Consider the following 17,096-nt stretch of genomic DNA (forward strand, 5'->3'; position numbering starts at 1 on the left):
TTGGTGAGATGCTGCTTACTAAGTTTTTGTGAAGTGCTCACTGCAGCACTCGCCACATAGGAAGTGCTCAGTGAAGGTCTGTGCTGTCGCCACCGCTATGAGTACTGTTGTTGTTATTACTGTTTTATTTATAATAAGGTGCTGAAGCTCACAAAATAGAGTCATGTGTCCAAAGCCTTGCAGCTCCTATGTGGCAGAGCCTGGAATACCAACCCGGCCAGTGTTATTTCCACACGTTCCAGAGGTTTCTCCCATTCTCTGCCACAGACGTGGCACCTGGCACCCAGCAGGCTGCGCGGAGTTCACTGTTTCAGTGCTTACCTCTTCATTGAGTTTTATTTTTGCTCACTGTGTGTAATAGAAATAAAATAGATTTTTCTTTCTTTCTTTTATTTCCTTTCCCTCCCCCTCCCCCCTCCCCTCCACTCCCCTCCCCTCCCCTCCCCTCTCCTCTCCTTTCCTTTCCTGATAGAATCTTGCTCTGTTGCCCAGGCTGGAGTACAATGGTGCAGTCTCAGCTCACTGCAACTTCCACCTCCTGGGTTCAAGCAATTCTCCCGCCTCAGCCTCCCGAAGCTGGGATTACAGGCATCCGCCATCATGCCCAGCTAATTTTTGTATTTTTGTAGGGACGAGGTTTCACCATGTTGGCCAGGCTGGTCTTGAACTCCTGACCTCAGGTGATCCGCCTGCCTCGGCCTCCCAAAGTGCTGAGATTACAAGATTTTCATTTATTTCTATTACACATGGGGAGCAAAAATATAAGAAAGTCCTCTCTTGTATAATGGCACACATAGAACCATTCATTTTTTTCTTTTTTCTCCAGGCAGGATCTTGCTCTGTTGCCCAGTCTGGAGTGTAGTGGCACAGTCTTGGCTCACTGCAGCCTCAACTCTTGAGTTCAAGTGATCTTCCCACCTCTGGCTCCTGAGTAGCTGGGACTGTAGGCACATGCTATCATGCCTGGCTAATTAAAAAAAAAATTTTTTTTTTTAGAGACGGAGGGCTCACTGTGTTGCCCAGGCTGGTCTTGACCTCCTGGCCTCAAGCAGTCCTCCCACCGCAGCCTCCCAGATTGCTGGGATTATAGGCATGAGCCATGGCGCCTGGCTCCGAGAACCATTCTGATGTGTCTGGATCCACCCCAGCGATGTTCTTTCGTGAGTGTGGTGTCCACACCGTTCCCTACACTGTCATGATTAAGCCATTGCCCCATAATCTCAAAAGGTTTGGGGGAACAAGCCCTTATATGGTACCTGATTTTGCATGTTTGGAGTGTGTCTGAGCAGTGTGCTATGGAAATTTTTAAGAGTTGCTATTAATAAAAGATGTTCGAAATATCCTTGAAATTTTTGGGGTTTGGAATCAGCACATAGCAAGAATCTCTGTACAGATAAGCAAAGCAGAATGAGAACAAGCCTTCTAGGGCCTCAACACAAAATGTCATGCTCCTCACATTCTTTCTGAATAAACCGTCTCGCCCACTCCTCTCTTACTGGGACCAGCAGTGTCCACCGAACGATGTTCAGCCATCATTTGTACAAACCCAGCACTGCTGAGAGGGCCAGGACGGTCTGTCCTCTTCTGACCTTTGTGTAACTCACAGAAGAAGCTACAGCATGCGGGATAAGTGTTTGAGAACAAACAGGTCTCTATAACTTTGTAGCTTAAGGGTTTTGCTTATTTGCTTGGTAGTTTGGTCGTTTCTAGGTTCTCTGGATTGTCTATTAGGAACCCAGTGAGTTTCAGGTTGTCCTGAGGAGGATTGCAGGAAATGATTGTGTGGAAGAGAATCTGGGAAAACAAATTAAGTACATTAGCATCTAGCAGGAAAACATGATGTTAATGAGACATTTATTTAAATTGCTCATTTTCCAATATGAAATCAGTACTTGGAGAAGAAGCTATTTGCTGGTGACATTAAGTTGCAGACACATTACAGATATTTGACATTGTAGATTGAATTCTGGGTGGGCCCAGAGCCTTCCAAAGGTTTTACATTGGGCACAGGGGCTGTCTGCTGATGGATCGAGGGTGGTGACTGTATTTTTGTGTGACTCCCTTAGGGCTGAGAAGTACAAAAGCGGAGGAAGTCAGTTTCATTTTTTAGCGTTATTTTTCATTTGCATGAGCAGAGGCCGTGGATGTAGGCTTTATAAGCCAGTCCTGTTGATGCTGTGGATGGTCTGCTTTAATTGTCTTCACCCTGCGCCTCACTCAAATAATCACTTCCAGGGAGAGGGCATTTAAAACCAAGGAGGGCCAGAGGGCTGGAATAACTTGTTTTGATAGTTTCTCAGTATCCGCTGCTGGAGTGCCTGGAAGCGTGACCGTCTTTCAGGAGTCAAGAACAAAGAAGTGATTTCTCCAGGGATAAGAAGGTGATCTATAGTAACTCCGGCACTGACTTTTATTTATTTATTTATTTATTTGGTCCTTTGCAAATGATTTACATGTGGAATAAGAGGCAGTTCCACATCATGAGCAGCTGAAAGCAAAGTCAATGAGCTAGAAAGAAAACAGTTTGAAACCACTCGGAATGTTGTCATGGAGACATTCATTCATTTAACAAATATTTATTAAATTCTCACTGTGCAGCAGGCAGCACTGCTGGTCACTGAGTTTAGATAAGGTGCTCTCCTTGTCCTCTGGGAGCTCATAGTTTTGTCACTAAGTACGTGCAGTGGCATTGCAGATGCTGTGTAGGAGCGTGGCCAGGGCCTCGACGGTAGGGGTGCTGTCTTCTTCCTTTGGGGTGGGATGGGAGGAGAGGGTTCATGGAGGAGGAGGGCCCGGACAATGAGCATGGTTTGCGGGGTGAGAAACACAGAGGGACATTCCATCCAGAAGTGGCAGCCCAAACAGAAGTGAGGAGATAGGAGGCAGAAAGGCTGGTGTGCTGGGGAACTCTCCAGGGCAAAGGGTTCGGGGGAGGCCTGCAGACACCTAAGGTTGGAGAGGTGGGATTGTGGAGGGCCTCGTGTACCCACTTTCAACTTCATCCTCTAGACACTGGGGAGCCATCGGAGGGTTTTAATGAAGGGAGCAACATGATCAAGATTAACTTTTGAAGATTATTGTGGCAGAACTGAGAAGAATGGACTCGGGGGCCAGGACTCAATGTATGTAGGGAGAATAGTGAGGAGGCCATTGGAAGAATCTGGTGGAGAAATGAAGAAGCAACATATTAACACAGAAGCTCTGGAGTTGGGATGGAAGAAACAGGTATGAGGGTGTGAACACAGTGGAATCTGTAGGACTTAGGGGTTTGGAAGGAATGGGGAGAGCAGGGAGGGAGAAGGAAGGTTCCAGGAGGGCTGCTGAGTCTCTGACATGGATGCCTGACGAGTCTCTGACGTGGATGCCTGGGTGGATGATGACCCCATTCACTGAGAACAGAAATACCAGAGCAGGAAGGCTGGTGAAGAGTCCTGATCTGGACATGCTGAACTTGGGGGTTGGGAGGATGCCCTGGTAGAGAGGTCCGGTTGACTGTCCAAGTCTGGAACTCAGCTGTGATCTGGACTTGCTGAATGGTAAAGTTTTTCAGACACAGCATGTAAGAAAAAAGTCCTGGCCAGGCGTCATGGCTCACACCTGTAATCCCAGCACTTTGGGAGGCTGAGGCAGGCAGATCACGAGGTCAGGAGATCGAGACCATCCTCGCTAATACTGCGAAACCCTGTCTCTACTAAAAATACAAAAAAAAATTAGTCGGATATGTTGGTGGGCGCCTGTAGTCCCAGCTACTCAGGAGACCGAGGCAGGAGGATGGGTGTGAACCCGGGAGGCGGAGCTTGAAGTGAGCCCAGATCGCGCCACTGCACTCCAGCCTGAGCGACAGAGCGAGACTCCATCTCAAAAAAAAAAAAAAGAAAAAAGAAAAAGTCTTTTAATGATTTTCATGACTAAGTCATTGTAGACGGGATCCCAAATAGACTGCCTTAAATTCCAGCATCTTTGTTGATTTCCACACTATTTTTGCTTATTTCCTGACCGTTTGTTGATTTCCACACTATTTGTGTTTGTTTCCTGGCCATTGGTTTATTTCCACACTATTTTCCATGGAAGTAGGCCCATTTGAATCCTAGCCGCTGGACCACCAGGGAACTGCTAAGCTGGCCCATTGGAAAGACTGCCTGCCCCCCTTTATGCTGAATTTATTGTAGGCTGAGAAATTTATTTATTGCACTGGACTGAAGTAATGTAGCTAACATGTCCTTAAGGATGTCTTTGTACTTGCTCTGGAAATTGTTCCAAAATGAATTTTCTACTTGATCAGTAGATATTAAATGAAGCTCAGAGGGAAACATTCTGATAAACATGGAGGTAGGCTGTTGCTCTGCAGCTGTGAGGACCGGCAGCCTCGCTCTGGCATCAGCGGCTGGATCTAGAAAATTCAGCACAAGCTACTCCAGACAGAACAGTTAGTTGTGATCCCACAACAGAGTATTTTATGCAGTATGGAATAAACATCATCGGTGTTATTCTCCTTGGGTTGGATTACAGAGTTTATGATTTCTGTGGCATTATTTATTTCGAGGGCAGGCACTGCTGAAATCTCATTTCAAAACTTGACTGGCACGGTGGTTCACACCTGTAAGGCAGCACTTTGGGAGGCTGCTGTGGGTGGGTCACTTGAGGTCAAGAGTTTGAGACCATCCTGGCCGAGGTGATGAAACCCCATCTCTATTCAAACTACAAAAATTAGCTGAGCGTTGTGGCGCACACCTATAATCACAGCTACTTGGGAGGCTGAGGCAGGAGAATTGCTTGAACCCAGGAGGTGGAGGTTGCAGTGAACCGAGATCGTGCCATTGCACTCCAGCCTGGGTAACAAGAGCAAAACTCCATCTCAAAAAAAAAAAAAATACAATAATTTCAAGGCAGCACTTAAAGTACTTTTGCAGGAGTAGAAAGGCAAATATATCAACAGTCTACATTTAAATGAGAGATGAAGAGAGAGGGGGATGCATAGATTGGAAAGTGGGGGCTGAGAGAAGCAAACCAGCTGTGTTTGGAGCAGCCCGTTTACTAATAGTCGGGAAAACTGAGGCTCAGTTTGGTGGAAGGGTTACTGTCTGAATGAAACATGGCACCAGAATTCAATATGCTGTTCTGATGCCTGCTTTGTAGGCTGCAGAGATTCTCTTGACTTGGGGAAGCAACCCTGGCAGGAACTGATTTGAATTGGCATGTTTTCATCTATCTGGGTACGCTGAGGAGTCTCAGATGATGGTCTCTGCCTCTTTCTCTCCAAATCAGTGTTTCTCAGCCCTGGCTGCACCTTAAAATCACCTAGGAAGCTCTTAAAATCATACTGATTAGCCGGGCATGGTGAGTGGTTTATGCTTGTAATTGCAGCACTTTGGGAGGCTGAGGCAGGAGGATTGTCTGAGGCCAGGAGTTCGAGACCAGCCTGGGCACCATAGTGAGACTCTGTCTCTATAAAACAATTAAAAAACTAGTCAGGTGTGGTGGTTGCCAGTAGTCCTGGCTACTCTGGAGGCTGAGGTGGGAGGATTGCTTGAGCCGAGGAGTTTGAGGCTGTACTCCAGTTTGGGTGACAGACTGAGACACATCCAGTTTGAGTGACAGACTGAGACACCATCTCTAAAAAAAAAAAAAAAAAAAAAAGGAAAAAACAAAAATATTATGCTGATGCCCAGGCCCCATTCACGACCAATCGAGTCAGAATTGGAGGTAATGGCAGGTGCTGGAAAATTGAAAAAGCATCTCTCCCAACCGCCACCCACTGATCCTAACACATAATCAGTGCGATGTCAGAACAACCACTCTCCAGCCCTTGTCCCCTGATTTCACCTCCTAGGGTGGAGCTGCTCTGTATGATGACTAGGAGTGTGAGCAGGTGTATACAGATGTGTCCACAGGCAGAAACACAAGCCAGGCAGTTTCCTTCAGGAGAGAGGCTTCATTGAGAGGAGCGAACTCAGATGTGCTCCCTTGGAAGAGCTGAGTTTTGTTTTGAGAGTGGTGAATTGACTTGAGTCCATCATCCCATCATTGAGGAGCAGGCACCAGCCACTGACTGGGCTCAGGAGTGAGAACCTCACTTCTCAAGGGTGGCTGAAGAAGTACGGGCAGTAGTGGCAGTGCCAGGCCTGGAGAGGCTGGGGTAGGCTGTGGTCGAGTCAGCACGCTGCAGTGCCGAGTACTTCACAAGAGGGTGAGGACTGCTAAAGGCAGCAGGTGCCAAAGCCCAGGATGTTGGGCCGGAGTCCCTGAAATCCCTGGGGCCAAGGTCAAGATGGATGGCAGGATGTGTGGTGGGAGAGTGAGTTAGCACCTCTGTCATGGGAAGGGCGGAGCCTTATCCTCCAGTTCCCTTAAGGCAGACACCTTCCTCTCAATGCGGACCACAGGGAGGGCAGCTTCTGCAGCCAAAGAAAGCAACTGCTTTGGGATTAAGGAACAGCCCCCAGAGAAAGGCTTTGACATCAATGAACTCTGGAAATCTAGCCTGCCCCTGCTCCTGCGGCTTTGTTCTGAAGGGAGGCTGGCCCTGTTCACTTGTTTAAATCACTGCCAAGTGCCAGTCTGTGTGTGTGTTAGAGAAACTGACACTTCAATAGGAATTCATCGATTGGGGTCCGGGCACGGTGACTCACACCTGTAATCTCAGCACTTTGGGAGGGCGAGGCGGGCGGATCACCCGAGGTCAGGAGTTCGAGACCAGCCTGGCCAACGTGGGGAAACCCCGTCTCTACCAAAAATACAAAAATTAGTCGGGCATGGTGGTGGGCGCCTGTAATCTCAGCTACTCGGGAGCCTGAGACAGAATTGCTTGAACCCAGGAGGCGGAAGTTGCAGTGAGCCAAGATCGTACCACTGCACTCCAGCCTGGGCAACAAGAGGGAAACTCTGTCTCGGAAAAAAAAAAAAAAGAAGAAAGAAAAAAATTCATTGATTGGGGCTGAAGATAACCACTTTTCCAATGACTGAAAATGGCTAAGCTGGTAAAGCTAGTACTTAAATTTCTCAGGCACCAATACAGCTTTTTAAGGATCTATCTGACCTGCTTAGAAGGCGATGTTCTAAAAGACAGAAAGCTCCTCTCTGGAAAGCTTGCACGGGAATGGAGGACACAAGCAGGAAATGTGAAAAGTAACGGTTGAAAGCCTTACTTAGGATGACACATAGGGAGGCAGGTACATATCTTACAATTCTAGATGCTTGGATACCTTGGGAAACCATATTGAAAGTTACCTTGATTTCTTTCTTTCTTTCTTTTTTTCTTTTTTTTTTTTTTTGAGATGGAGTCTCGCTCTGTCACCCAGGCTGGAGTGCAGCAGTGCGATCTCGGCTCACTGCAAGCTCCTCCTCCCAGGTTCATGCCATTCTCCTGCCTCAGCCTCCCGAGTAGCTGGGACTACAGGTGCCCGCCACCACACCTGGCTAATTGGTCTGTATTTTTTTTAGTAGAGACAGGGTTTCACCACATTAGCCAGGATGGTCTCGATCTCCTGACCTCGTGGTCTGCCTGCCTTGGCCTCCCAAAGTGCTGGGATTACAGGCGTGATTTCAAATAAAACCATGCAATCCCCATAAAACAGGCTTTGAGGGATGCAGTAAGTTATTTAGTGATGGTGGTGGTGGTGTTGTGTGTGGTTAAAGCCAAAAACTTGCCAAGCTTTGGGCACATACATGTGAGCCTGTCTGCTGAATGAGCTTAGGCCTTCTGGAATCTTAACACAGTACACCCTGGACCTGTGAAAACCAGGCTCTGTGAAAACCTTCAATCACCGAGAAGAGTTGACATTGACAGGTCTTCCATAATGATGGCTCTTCCTTAGCAGTTCAGAGTCCTGCCTTATTTAGTGTACTTCCTCCTTTTTGCTGCATACCTATGGTTTCGTATTCTGGGAGCCGTGCTGAACTTCCCCCTAAGGCCGGAGGCTTCCCCTTCCTGGTTGGCAGTAAACTCAGCTTTGTTTCTGACCATCATTTGGTGATAGTTGTTTATTTCGTCCTAACTGCATGTCTGTAAGATGAAATAGAAGTGGTCTAATGCCAGTGCAACTTTCTAGACAAGAGAGAATATATTTGGTGCTTCCAGTGGCTTTCTCATGGTGTTTTGTCCCTTGCAAAAATCAAAGACATTTTAAATTTGATTTGAGATCCAGAATCAATGCATTTCTGTTAATTTCTTGGACATTGCTTATAGCACTCCCTGAATTGAAGGAAAATACAGTTGGTTATATCCCATACTACAAAACAAGGAATTGAAACTATCTTGAGTAGGCATTTTGGTTTCTCTCTCCAGGGTCCATGTATCTCTGGGGCCTCTTCCTGCCTAGGGTTTCTGCTTCCCAAATAGTGCACCTGGTGTGGCTCTTGTGGAGGTTAGTGTCTTATTCCATTTTCTGTTGCTATAGCCTAATACTTTGATGCTAGGTAATTTACAAAGGAAACAGGGTTCTTTAGCTCACAGTTCTGCAGGCTGGGAAGTCCAAGATCGGGTGGCTGCCTCTGGTGAGGATTTTGTGCTGCTTTATGGCATATGGTGGAGAAGCAGAAGGGCAAGTGAGTGTGTGCAAAGAGAGGGGAGGTGAAGAGACCACCCCGCCTTATAACAACCTGCTCTTGTTAGGGCTAACCTAGTCCCATGAGAACTGCATCCATCCCTACATGATGGCAGATCCCTCATGACCGAAACAATTCCCAGCACTGCTGAATTGAGGATTTACGTTTCCAACATATGAACTGTTGGAGGACACGCTCAAAGCATCGCAGTTTCCTTTTCTTTAGTTCCTTCTCCCACAGCACTGTGCAAATGAGTATTTAAATGCATGTCTGATAGTCACCCTCACTACCTTAATTCCCAAAAGTCCCCTGCTTAATAGAATCCAAACTCCTTTGCAAACGAACCCCTGACTTTGTGATCTACGTCTTTGGTTTTCATCTTCCCACCCCTCACCCCATGTTTCAGTTTAGTTCTCCTGAAAGGAGCAGATAATTGCATCTTTCCTGCTGCAGTTTGACACACACATCCTTCAGGACACCTCTTTTGATTTCCTGTCTGGATGGGCCCTTCCCTCTGAGATTCCATGGCACCAAAGTTTGCTTCTATCACTCCTGACCGTGCCGTGGGATCTCTGCTGCTTCAAACTGTGGACTTCCTGAATGTAGCCCTGAACTAAAGGCAACATGGTGGGAATGGAGGCAAGGATTAGGGGAACTCAGGTAAAATTAAGGATGTTAGAAACCCTCGGACTGGGTGCTGATTAGGCAAAGAAGGTTTAGTGGAAGGGAGGAATCCATGCTGACTTCCAGTTCTCTCTGGCTTTGGTGACTGTATTAGTTCTCCAAAGAAACAGAAGCAATAGGATATATATAGATACACAGAAAGATTTATTATGAGGGATTGGCTCATGTAATTCTGGAGGCTGAGAAGCTCCACAATCCACCGTCTGCAAACTGGAGACCCAGGAAAGCCAATGACTTGGTCCAAGGCCAAACACCTGGGAACCACGGGAGCTGACGTCCAAGGGCAGGAGATGGATGTCCTAGCTCCAGGAGAGAGAAAAACCAGGTGTAGTGGCATGCACCTGTACCTGTAGCTACTTGGGAGGCTGAGGTGGGAAGATCACTTGAGTCCAGGAGTCGAGGCTGCAGTGAGCCGCGATGACACCACCGCACTCCAGTCTGGGCAACAGAGTGAGACTCTGTCTCTAAAAAAAAAAAAAAGGAAGAAGAACAAATCGCTTCTTCCTCTGCCTTTTTGTTCTATTCTGGCTCTCAGTGGATTTGAACATACCGGCTTACACGGGTGAGGATAATCTTTTTACTCAGTCTGCCGATCAGATGCTAATCTCTTCCAGAAATTCCCTCACAGACACACCAGAAATACTGTTTTACCGGCTATCTGGGCATCCGTTAGGCCAGTCAAATTGACCCATAAAATTATCCGTTACATTGGCCAAGTGGATGGCAGGTTCCTCAACCAATATGGTGCATTCCAGAAGAGGCGGAAGGTTGAGAGAGAGAGAGAGAGAGAATTCTTTTATGGCAACAGAGTATACTTAAATCTGGTCTGGCCTCTCCTGCCACCTTGTATACTATATATATTACTCTGTAGATATTTAGAGTAGTTGAAGAAACAATGTGTTTTATCACACTTTTAAAACCAGTGTTGCGTCTTTGCATGTTTATTTCGTTGTGCCATCTCTGTCATCTAATCTGGATATTTACATGGGAGTTCAGCTAATACGTGGACTAGTTGATGGTTTAAATTCCTCTAATAATATATCTTGGCAGATCTTTCCTCTTTCTTCTGTAAACTTACTTAGCTAATGATTTATACAAATTCCACTTAAATGATTTCAAGAGCAGTCTGTCTGTCTATCCATCTAGATATCTATCTAGATAGATCTGTCTGTCCATCTAGATATCTATCTAGATAGATCTGTCTGTCCATCTAGATATCTATCTAGATAGATCTGTCTGTCCATCTAGATATCTATCTAGATAGATCTGTCTGTCCATCTAGATATCTATCTAGATAGATCTGTCTGTCCATCTAGATATCTATCTAGATAGATCTGTCTGTCCATCTAGATGTGTCTCTCTCTCTCTCTGTCTCTCTCTCTCTCTCTCTCATAGGCTAATATTTTTAAAAAGTCAGAATAGCTTACATTGGAGAACCACACTAATGAAAGATTAAATGCAAGTCGGCCTGAGATAGACTAGGATGGTAGATACAGAAAAAGTAATAGACACCAAAGGTTCAATTTTTTTTTCTGTTAAGCTTTAGGTTGTGTGCATTCTGTCTTCTGTGGTTTTGGCATGATTCATATGGCAAATGAATTATTTTAGTGAAGCTTTAGTTATGACTCACTGTGTATTTTAAATTATATGTAATTTGATTAACAAATTTCATTTCACATATGTGAAGTCCAGGGCTATCGTTTGAGTAGTTTGAAGAGTTGTTTACTGTTTTTAAGCTATATAACTCCTTTTCTCAAAGCTTAAAGTTGAGGTCAGAGACTCTGATGATTGGTCTGAAGCCAGGTTTGGGGGAATAAATATTTCCCCCAAAGTAATAGTTGGATAGAATTTGGTAAATGGATTAATATCCATTTTTTAGCTATTTGCATTTTTCTGTTATGAATATTTAAAAAATAGTTTTGACTATATGATATGGATAAGTAGGAGGTATCACTTGGTATACAAACACATAAAAGGGTATCTTTTAAGAAATACAGTGTTGTAATAGATGTGGTGTTTTTGGTTCTTGTCAAAAGCTGTAGAACTGATAAACTAAGTATACACACATGTAAATGTACTATATGTAGGTGTGTAAATAAATATGCATATACACACATTGTAAATATGTCTTGGAGGCCAATCACAGTGTCTCATGCCTGTAGCCCCAGAACTTTGGGAAGCTGAGATAGAAGGACCACTTGAGGCAAGGAGTTTAAGACCAGCCTGGACAACATAACAAGACCCTGTCTCTATGGAAAATCAAAGAAAATTAGCCTGGGGTGGTGGCATGTGCCTGTAGTCCCAGCTACTTGGGAGGCTGAGGCAGGAGGATCCTTTGGGTCCAGGAGTTTGAGGCTTTAGTGAGCTATGACTGTGCCACTGTACTTCAGCCTGGGTGACAGAGCAAGACCATGTCTCTGAAAATGAATAAATACATACATGCATCTTAGTTTTTTTATTTTTATTTTTTATTTTGAGACGGAGTCTCACCCTGTCACCCAGGCTGGAGTGCAGTGGCACGATCTCGGCCCACTGCAACTTCCGCCTCCCAGGTTCAAGCGATTCTCCTGCCTCAGCCTCCCAAGTAGCTGGGTTTACAGGTGCCTGCCACCATGCCTGGCTAGTTTTTGTATTTTTAGTAGAGATGGGGTTTTACCATGTTGGCCAGGCTGGTTTCGAACTCCTGACCTCAGGTGATCTGCCCGCCTCGGCCTCCCAAAGTGCTGGAATTACAGGCCTGAGCCGCCGTGCCTGGCCACATCTTAGTTTTTTATATCTTTTTATTGAAGAGCAAAATGTACTTTTGCTTCATTTAGTAAATGTACCTTCAAGGGTTTTAAAGTTAGCAACAAGTGACTTCTACAAGCATAGTTTTATTTAATCGTCACCATAAACCTGTAAAGTGGATATTATGATCTACGTTTCGCAGATGAGGAATTTGGACTTATTGAAGACATTTTTAGGGGCCGCATAAATGGTAATATGTGGAGAGGAAGTTACCCAGGTCTGTGTGTCTCTTTCCACTATGATTTGACCCATCTGCTGTCTCTGTGTTCTCTTGTGAAGAAAGGGGCCACTTCTCCTTGATATAGGCAATAGCCCACTCTAGGTAGGAGGTGTTCATTAATGGTGAAAGAATAAATCCATAACTGTGACTTCTCAGCTACTAGAAAGGCAGGATACAGTGTAGTAAAGTCCTGAGAATCAGCTCGTCTGAGTTTGCATCAGACTCCTGCTCTTAGAAGCTACTTGACCTTGGGCAAGTCATTTCAATTCTGAGCCTCCATTTTCAGGATAATGGGGATGATAATAATATCTGCCTCCAATAGTCGTTGTAGGGATCAAACAGTCAGTGTGTGCCTGGCACAAAGTGTGGGCTCTCCAAATGTTTGCTGTGTATGTTATTATTATGTGTAAGGGACATCTTGCTAGATAGTGGGAATAGGGGGAAGTTTCCTTCCCAGAAGTCACATCACACAAGTGTCGCCTCCCTAAGGCTCCCTGTTGAAGCCTAAGGGAGCCCTTCTTGAAATAGGAAACAGAGGCAGCAGCGATGAGGTGGCTGGCCTTCTTCCAGGGGTGAGACCCAACACTGCTGCAGAGTTGCCAAGGATACATCAGTTTCACCATTTTTCTTGCTGACTAAACTCCTTTGAAAACTCTTGCTTTCCTTGGTTATCTGACCGTCTGCTTCCTTAATGTTAGAGTCACGAGAGCATTAGAACTAGAAAAGGAACTTAGACATCTTGGTCCAGTTCTCTAGACTTTCAGATGAGGAAAGAGGTGCAGAGAGGTAAAGTGATTGCCCGAGGTCATGGAGCTAAGCCGGGCAGACGCGGAGCCAGAAGGATGGTTTCTGGCCTCCTAATTCAGAACTCTTTCCACATAACCATACTTGTAGAGCCTCTTTCGGGAGAATGCAGGAAAGTAACTCTTCCTCATCTTGCAGAGGTCCTTGGTATGTTGCACAGGACTGAAGAATCTACTCTAGTAGGTTGGCCAGATTCCACAATGGGATATTGAATCTGGTTTCAGAAATTCCTCTGGTGATTTCAATTAGATGCGCTGTTCTTTCTGACTTCCCCTCCCTGGCAGCGATGCAGTGTTTTTTCCAGCTGCTTGGATTGCCGTCGTTTGCTGCTCCAAGCTGCCTCCAGTGCTCTGCTGTTCACTAGAACGGAGCTCAGAGGCCGGTCCCCGAGCCTGCAGTACAGGTTAAACATTGGAGAGGCTTTGCTCTCATTTCAGGTGTATCTAATGATTGTGGCCCAGTGTGCCAGTTTCTTGTGAATACAATGAAGATACTACTTCTCGGAAGTGCAGTGGGAAGAAACCAGTTACAGATTGTGGAATGATCTAGAAAATACGGAAAACGCTACTCTGGTGTGAGGTCATAATCCAGAAAGAACTTTTCCATCCTCTCCTTCAGCTGCAGGCCTGAGAGCTGTGCTGTTCCTTCTCTGTCCTGTTTGATCTTTTGCTCTCTCTGTAGCTTTCCAAGATGTTCTAGAAACAAAGGGAGGCAGCATTCCCATGTACCATGATGGACAACAGAGCGAGTCTGGGGGACATTGGGTCATCCCGAGGGATGGCATGGAGTGGGGAAGGCAGGGATGGGGCAGCCGATGAGCTGAAAACCATCTAGAGACGTTCACGGTTTGGGGGATAAGCCAACCTGTCCAAGAAGCCATGGCGTCTTCCTCCATGACTCATTTCTATACATGTGTATGTGCATTTTTCTAGGTAGAAAAGTAAACTTGCAGAAAGAAGTTTTCACTCCGGTGTTCAGTGTTCTTTCTAATGAGTTCTTGCTGGGTTTAGAGCCAAGTGATAATGCAGCTATTTACTTTAAAATAGTTTGAATTGTGTATCCACAAATCCACACCAGATTCTCTGCCTGTGAATGTGTGGTTTCTTTTTGTTGATGTCGTTGTTTGTTTAATCCTGGTAGGACCTCTTCCAGGACAAAGCCACTTGGGACAGCAACGGGGTGGGCAGCCCTAAAGCATGGCAGAGTGCAAATTTCAGAGAGTGCCTCGAATTTCGAGCTTGAATCAGAATGGTCGGGATACCTGGGATTATGTTAAAATTTAGGAGGCAAATCTGTTTGTGGGCTCCATTTTTGACTGGTTCCATGTTCTGTTGGATTCAGAACATGGCACATTGTAGGTGGGGGCCACTTTTACTGAGTTTTCCTTTAAATATGTCTATACAGTGGTTAGAAGTTTGATTTGTTCTGGGACCCACTGTCAGTTACGCCTGCCCGCCCTCCCACCTTGCCTGCCTACCTTCCTTCCCTCCCTCCCTTCCCTCCCTCCCTTCCCTTCCTTTCACTCCCCTCCCCTCCCCTCCCCTCTCCCCGTCCCCTCCCCCTCCCTTCCCTTCCCTGGCTTCTCCTTCCCCTTGCTTCCCCTCCTCCTCCCTTCCCCTTCCCCTCCCCTTCCCCTTCCCCTCCCCTCCCCTTCCCTCCCTTCGCCTTCCCTCCCTTCCCCTTCCCTTCCCTCCCTTCCCTCCCTTCCCTTCCCCTCCCCCCTCCCTTCCTTCCCCTCCCCCCTCCCTTCCTTCCCCTCCCCCTTCCCTTCCTTCCCCTCCCGTCCCCTCCCCTCCCCTCCCCCTCCTCTCCCCTCCCCTCCCCTCTTCTTCCCTTCCTTCCCCTCCCCTCCCCCTCCCCTCCCCTCTCTTCCCCTCCCCTCCCCTCCCCTTCCTTTCCCTTCCTTCTTCTTTTTCTCTCCTTCTTTTCTTTCATTTTTTCTCTCTCTCTCCTCCTCCCTCTTTCCGTCACTCCCTCCCCCCACCTTTCTTCCTGGTTGCAGAGCAGGGCTAACGCCTAGGCAGTGTGCCCAGAGTCAGCCTCTTTCTTTTTCAATTTTCTTTCTTTTTTTGTTTTGCTTTGAGTGCTTCTTTTCTTAAAACTTTGTAGAAGATTGTAGGAACAGATCAGCAAGCTGCTTTTGAATGACAAGCAGTATCTATAAGTACGCTGCTTATTGAAATAATTTCCTAGGGGTATGTGTCCAGTAGTGTGGACTTTCTGAAACAGTCAACTAAATAAGTGATACGGTGTTTCCTTACATAGATGTGGGTGCTTTCCCTCCTGGAGGAAATTTGTTTTGGGAATAATCACCACTGTTATTATTAAGTCCATTATTATTATTCAGTTAATATAACTTTTTCAAAAAGATAATATGCCTCTTTAAAAGGCGATTTAGAGTGGGAAATTTTTTTTTTCTTTGTAAATATCGCAGTGACAAGGAGTGTAATATAAACTTCCAAATGGAAACTGTTCGGAAGAAAATAGTTACTCAAGAAATCTGCCTGAAGATTTCCACGGTGTTGTTGCTGAGTCGGATGAATGATGGTCTACATGGCAATGAAACTTTTCAGGGTGTATGTTTCACACTTCTGTATTCTCTATACTCAATCGTTCAATTAGTGTGGACATTTAATTTCCTTTTTTTGGTAGCTAACAGCATTCACTTAACTTGCATAAATTGTAGTTATTTTAAATAAAACAACGATCATATCAACATGTCATTTTAGAATTTTTCATAGTGTCTTTTTTGGAATGGCATCTTGTACATTGATTACAGAAAATCTTATTTTGAACTCTGTTTACTCGGCATACAGGTTCAATTGAAGTGTATCTTTTCTACTACTCTTAAAAATTGTGTGGTGCGGGGGTGCGGTGGGTCATGCCTGTAGTCCCAGCACTTTGGGAGGCCGAGGCGGGCAGATCACGAGGTCAGGAGATCAAGACCATCCTGGCTAACACAGTGAAACCCCGTCTCTACTAAAAATACAAAAAAAAAAAAAAAAAAAATTAGCCGGGCTTGGTGGCATGCGCCTGTAGTCCCTGCTACTCGGGAGGCTGAGGCAGGAGAATGGTGTGAACCCGGGAGGCGGAGCTTGCAGTGAGCCGAGATTGCGCCACTGCACTCTATCTAGCCTGGGTGATAGAACGAGACTCCGTCTCAAAAAAAAAAAAAAAAAAATTGTGTGGTGAACATATGATAGAATAAAAAGTACTTTTGAAGGTATTAGAAAACTTACCTAGGAAAAGGAATATTTTTAAGTGCTTGAAACCAGTGAGTCCGATGGCAGTAGTGACCTTGTCACTTAAGTGGATGTGGCAGTGACCCTCCCATAGGTTCAAGACTCTACAAGTACTTGAAATAACTACTTTTAAAAATATTTTAGGCCGGGCATGGTGGCTCATGCCTGTAATCCCAGCACTTTGGGAGGCCGAGGCAGGAGGATCACGAAGTCAGAATTTCGAGACCAGCCTGACCAATATGGTGAAACCCCATCTCAACTAAAAATACAAAAATTAGCTGGACGTGGTAGCATGCACCTGTAATCCCAGCTACTCAGGAGGCTGAGGCAGGAGAATCGCTTGAACCCAGGAGGTGGAGGTTGCAATGACCCGAGATCATGCCACTGCACTCCAGCCTGGGCGACAGAGTGAGACTACGTCTCAAAAAATATATATATATATTTTATTACTCAGACTTTTAAATAATTTAGATTTGTCATCTTCGAATTACTCTGAATCCAAGAGCGCTTAAACCTGTGTAAGAAAGTCACATCACACCTCCAAGATGATTGATATTTTTGTAGATGCTGTTAATTTTTTCCCCTCCTCTTCATTTACCTTTTTAAGATCTATGAGGGGCTGGGCGTGGTGGCTCACGCCTGTAATCCCAGCATTTTGGGAGGCCGAGATGGGTGGATCACCTGAGGTCATGAGTTCGAGATCAGGCTGGCCAACATGGTGAAACCCCCCAGTCTACTAAAAATACAAAAATTAGCTGGGCGTGGTGGTGTGAGCCTGTAATCCCAGCTACTCAGGAGGCTGAGGCAGGAGAATT

At 45.7% G+C, this 17,096-nt stretch overlaps 1 protein-coding gene and 1 long non-coding RNA gene across 8 annotated transcripts in view; both read left to right on the forward strand.

The window, feature by feature from the left end:
- CAMK1D (calcium/calmodulin dependent protein kinase ID) overlaps nucleotides 1-17,096 on the forward strand; it is a 483,060-nt gene that overhangs the window by 204,478 nt on the left and 261,486 nt on the right. The gene's annotated exons all lie outside the window — the stretch shown is intronic.
- LOC129006413 (uncharacterized) lies at nucleotides 726-5,651 on the forward strand. The gene is made up of 2 exons (XR_008491988.2): nucleotides 726-2,381; nucleotides 3,010-5,651. It is a non-coding gene; the product is annotated as an uncharacterized LOC129006413 (long non-coding RNA).

This window comes from Pongo pygmaeus, chromosome 8 (assembly GCF_028885625.2).
Source record: "Pongo pygmaeus isolate AG05252 chromosome 8, NHGRI_mPonPyg2-v2.0_pri, whole genome shotgun sequence".
Taxonomy (NCBI): Eukaryota; Metazoa; Chordata; class Mammalia; order Primates; family Hominidae; genus Pongo; species Pongo pygmaeus.